Consider the following 6,000-nt stretch of genomic DNA (forward strand, 5'->3'; position numbering starts at 1 on the left):
CACCCGCAAAAATCAAATTTCTTTTAATTACATTACAAAATTACGAAAAAATTATACCTTTGACCCTCCTTCCTTGCAAACTCAAATAACTGGCGTACCCCCCCCCCCCCCTCGAAAAACTTTCTGGATCTGCTCATGGAATATACATGTAGAGAGGTAATGCATGTCGTAGTTATCTCTCATGTTTTTTTTCTTTTGATGAATTACTGACCCACGCTATCACTTGAAATTTATAAATGTATGATATTTATTTATACTCAAGATACATTTTCGCCTCCAGCAATACAACCAAGAAATATTGCAAAATGCTCGTTATGTAATTCAAAATTCCCGCAACACTATATCTACAGAGTTATTTTCCTTAGCCGAAATCTAAATCGGCATTGCGTTTGAAAAGGGGGTTGTTAAGGAAAATATATGTATATTATCTTCAACGCACTTTCGCAAGTGTAAAACCTGCATGGATACTTTTGATATTTTAACAGTGATCAAGAAGGTTTTGAGGTAACTGAAAAATGCTGCTGCTTTGTTTTATTCTCCGGATTTGTCTTATTCGGTGATGAAAAATGACGTGATACTCAAGTAAATGATGATTTGTCAAGTGTATTTTTGGATATAGCGTTGTAATTAACTCGATTCCAATAAATCAGCATTGCTTTTTGGGTGAAGAAGATCAATTTAAATTATACATGTAAAACAAATAAATGTGCAACGGGGGTATGCCCTTGCGATATTGAAAAATATGTATGACATATTAAAATGTTTATAAATATCAATGTCACGTGATAGGCACGTGATGACTCTAAATGTATATATGTGTCGTAACACATGGATCACTTGAGTGAAGATATTAGTATATTGGAAAAGGTTGTATGCGAGTTTTGATTAATACGACCATCACATTTGTAGTTCGTTTTTGATGACATATTTCTTAGTAATTTAAGCATATGCAACCTTAACAGTGCTGCGTTTTTACTCTCATATTACGCAATATCCAAACAATGCTATATTACAATTAGATTGATAAGATAATGAAGAACAACTTTCCCAACGACATCATTATTGTAGCATGTATCGTTTTTCAGTTATACAGCAAAGACTTTTCGGACACCTAGATCCCTTATTTAATGTGCCAGCCGCTTTTTCTGGTCTCAAATGAAAGCCCTTTAATTCATAAACAACTTATATGTTCTATATGCATTTAGAAAATATTTCAAACTTAAAAGTTACGAAGCAAAAACATGAGTAAAAATTAGCAATTTTTAAAACATACCTTTTGATTACATAGTTCAAGTGGTACAATTGAAAAAAAAAATAATACAAAAATTAAATTTTTGAAAATGTATCTTTTAATCCAAAATTGCACATTTTTGGCCTATTAAACTTAAATACTTCTTATCCATTATGAAATCAATCATAATCAAGTAATTTTCTGCTGATTTGAGAAAATATTACACGGTGTAGTGAGCCACCTTAGATGATGTAATTGACCTGAATATTTGGTTTTATTAACTACCACCTCCACTCCCCATTCCCGTTCTCAAATACTAAATGAATCAACAAATTAGGAATTCAATTCAATATTTTGTGATTTATACATATTTTTCAGAAAGCATTTACTTTCTCGATACTAAAAAAGTTGATGTACTTCGTAACGTATTTTGCCGCATTTTTTTTTTTCAAAGTGGGTTCATTTGGTCCCAAATTTAATGCATTTTGAATTTTTTTTTCGTAAAGTGTAATTTTTTCAAAGTGCGTTGCTACACTCAAGTTTTCTATTTAATTTTCATTTACCTGGTAATCTATGCACATTAGAAAAATGAACGAATTTGACTCAATGATTCCAATAATATATCTCCAGACTCTATTGATCGCATTAGTTTTGTGAATTTACTTCTGGTGTTTCAATTAAAGAGTTAAATTTTTCCTAGGTATCTATCAAACAATATTTTCTTGTGTCCATTTCCATTCACATAAACAAATTAATCATAATCTCCAACATCCTACTTTAATACTGTATTGACTATAAACATGTATATGTAGTGTATTTTTAAAATTGTTAGACACTTAATATGATTTATTCACTAAACGAAGATCAAGAGTTACATGCATTGCTTTTAAACATCTTATCTTTATTTATAACTAGACTTTGACCCGTGCGTGCAAGGGCTGACATTGCATATGATATCGGGCATTTACAAAATAGTTACATCGAAACACCGTATATTGTTGACATTTGCATAACCAAACTTCAAGCCTACAATAATGCTGTTAATTTCACCTGTTGACATTCGTAACTCTCGGGATTTTTATAGTAAATGCACTGTGGTAGAGTTATCTCCCGTATTTTCTTTGATGAACAGAAAAAAAAATTTCCAATGAAAATAAACACGCATTTGTTTATTGGTTCCAAGTTTATCCATGCAAATGTGACATTGTGGAAACATAAAATAAAGAGCCTTCCGTGATATAGCGTGAATGTAAAGCGCATGCGCAAGATTGTAAAATCCAAAATATTCAGATGATTTCCGGAATTTTTTGAGGAGTTTTTGTTGATTAATAAATAACGAATCTTGATTGAGAAAAAATAAAAAACAAATTGGTAATCTTCAAGTACCAATGATGTTTAAAATATATAAAACAAAAGACAGTACTTTTCCGATTTATCGGTATTCAAGCTCAAAAATTCGAGTCTATTATTTTAATATAGAAGTATATATGATTAATGGGTTCCTTATTCTTGTTTATACAGACATGTTGTAAAATAAGTCGTATTAATAGAAACAAACTAACTGATTCGGAAGTCTTGTGATAGCGATGTTACATGTAAATGGTAGCTTTCGTCAGGTCGTCGTATTCATATTGTCATTAATAAATCCTTCATGATTTTTTCTCTTGCTCTTCTCTAATGTAAAAATCCGCAAATATGAAAAAGCAATTCTGGTTTATTGTTGTTAACCCTAGCCCGTTTGTCTACGTGAGCTCTATTCTTAATAATTTTAGCAGTAACCATGCAATTGTTTTACTAAAACAAGATTTGTGGTGTCATGTATATACGCATGGAGGTTTCAGAATTAAGCATTTTTGAAGGAAAGTACAAGGGTTGATCCAAAAGTAATGTGACAAATGCAATAAAATCATGAAAAATCCGCGAAAAGTGACAAAAATTCGTGCTTTGAGATATCTACCTAATTCAATTTAGACCTGAAAATTTTAATGCATTGTGATAATAATTTCCGAATATAATACATTTTGTAGAGCATGGGGTAACGATAGTCACCGAACGCTAGCGACGTCATTTCTAGATCTTTGGCGTTCTGGAAGAATTTCGAAATTTAGTATTCTATACAAATTCCCCATGATGCTCTATTTTACATTTTTTATCAATTTTTTCATAATGTAACTAATTAATCTTTTTGTATTCGACAAAGTAGTACGAGGGTTGTCCCAAAATAGCGTAGACAAGTGGCGTTATTCAGTTAATCGAAGACAAAGGAAGATGAAATTTGTGCCACAAAGGGTTCAAGAAATTTGCATTCAAATAATGTTTTAAAATCGAATATTGTTTGAGATTAAATTAGTGAAATGAAAGCATGTTAGATCAGAAATTCTACATGCGGCGCAATGTCAAAAACAAAAAGTTAAAATCAACATAATGAATTGAAAATTGGGCGGAAAAGTACTTTTCGAATGAAAAAATTCAAATAAAACATACACAGATATTTGATAATAATTCTATTATTTACTCAGAAAATGTGTTGGCTATAACAAAACTTTTAAATATTTTATAGCGCGTTTTGTGACAAGTTGAAAAGTTAAGTGGTAATAAAATGACGTTTTCAGCGTTTAAGGCGGCGCAGCAGTAACTGATACAATTTTGTAAAGACCATGAAATAAATCCTAAGCGGCTTTGGAAGTAAATGAAATTAACAAAATCGATGAGAAATCCGTTTTGTGAATAAGTAGTTAAACAACATTGAAAATATTTGAACAAGTATGATGACAATAAGTGGAAAAAAGAAACCCCGAACGATATCAATGGACGTCAAAATGTTGAACGACACATTTCGGTAAGACGGACGTTAGACAACAAGTAATACAGGGCAAGTTTGGAGCCGACAGATCGTTTGCACTTAGAAAATATTTAAAAACAAAACAAAACTAGAAATATGTAGTGAATGTGCACGCAGAGTACATGTTCATAGATAATATTTTTTCTAAGACTTTTTCGGAAATAAAACGTAAATGTTATCGTGAACGATGTGGAGGGTTTAGCAACAACGTAATACTGGAAATTTTTGACGTCGCACATTGCGCCGCCTGACAAAACTTGTTGTTACTAATTATTCATTTTCTCGAGAAATAAATAAAGTACAGATTTGAATTTTTCAGCATTGTTTGCCAAAGGGTCATTGAAGAAAACATAGAAGTCTAATGAAATTGCAGTGAACAGATTATAAATTATGTGTCCTGTCTACATTATTTTGGGACAACCCTCGTATATTGGATTATTTAATGTGCGATCAGTTTGTCGAGGTCTCTTCAAGAAGTCATGAACGTAGCTTTATGATATATAGCCATTAATGTAAGAACCCAGCTTTAATTTTCCTTCAGAGCGTATGTCTTTTATCTATCTAGATTATTTATTAACTTGCCAGATGCTTTTATTAGGTAGTGGAACCATGTTCAAGGTACTCTGTACCCTCGCTCTCAATTTTAGGTTGATATATCAATTCCAGAACATGTTCTAGTGATTTCTATCCATCAAAGCAAAAAATGCATCGTATCATTAATTACATACCGAGCCTTCTTATCCCTTGATCCTGAGACAAAAGGCATTGGGTAGATATCCGAAATGGACAGTAAGGGTCCTTAATTTTTCAAAACAGTCAGAAAAAGTTAATAATATATCTGTTTTAAAATATTGTGTTGTTTGGGGCATTTTCAAATTTTGAAGCATGTAATTTATTCATATATACAAACCTTTAAAACAGATGTAAATTCATGACGCGGCTATATCACGTGTATATCATGCTATAAACATCAATATCTTGTTAAGTGTTCAACGAAATTCAATAAGAATTTTAATTAGAATTTAATTTTTGATAAGAAAAATTTTGATGTATCATTTTATGCAATAGCGCGTCATTGAGAAGCGCAGTGCATAGTGTGACATTACTTTTGGATCAACCCTTGTATAATGTGTAATTGTTGTGATTCCAAGGTAGATTGATATTTAAAGTGGAAAAATAAGTCCATTTGAAATAACAAAGTTTTTTTCCCAGAGATTCAGCATGAAGTGACGCGTGTTACAATGCACTTTGAAAAATTACGCACTTTGAAAAAAAAATTCAAAGTGCGTTACTTTTTGGACCAAATCAACGCACTTTAAAAAAAAATGTTCATGTTTAAAAAAAAAAAAATTATGAAAATAGTTAATAGTTTTATATACAATAAATGATTGTTTTAACCCTCTTTAGCTTTATGTGATATATTTAAAAAAGAACTCATTGCATTCTCAGCTAACTTGATAAACAGTTTCTAGATGAGTTTTTTTCTTCTTTTCTCATAAGACGATATCGACAATTTACACAAAAACAAAATTCGGGAGGTTTGAATTATCCAAATATGACATAAACTTTATCGCTTAACAACCTCTTATCTGGTATATTGGGCTATGCCCGAACGATTATGATATATATATATATATATATATATATATATATATATATATATATATATATATATATATATATATATATATATATATATATATATATATAATGGAGATCATTGTTTAATATATTTCAATTGGCTTATTGCAAATATGATGTGAAAAAAGGATACCTTAGTTCTGTTTATCAAAAACATTTGACTTTTAGAAAATCAGTGCGAGAAAATTAACCCACATCCTACTGCTTGTTTTTAAGTTATGATAATTTAATGTTCGTTTATGTTAATATTCTTTTATTAAATCGATTTATTTGATTAGAAAACGAA

Source organism: Crassostrea angulata, chromosome 7 (assembly GCF_025612915.1).
Source record: "Crassostrea angulata isolate pt1a10 chromosome 7, ASM2561291v2, whole genome shotgun sequence".
NCBI lineage: Eukaryota > Metazoa > Mollusca > Bivalvia > Ostreida > Ostreidae > Magallana > Magallana angulata.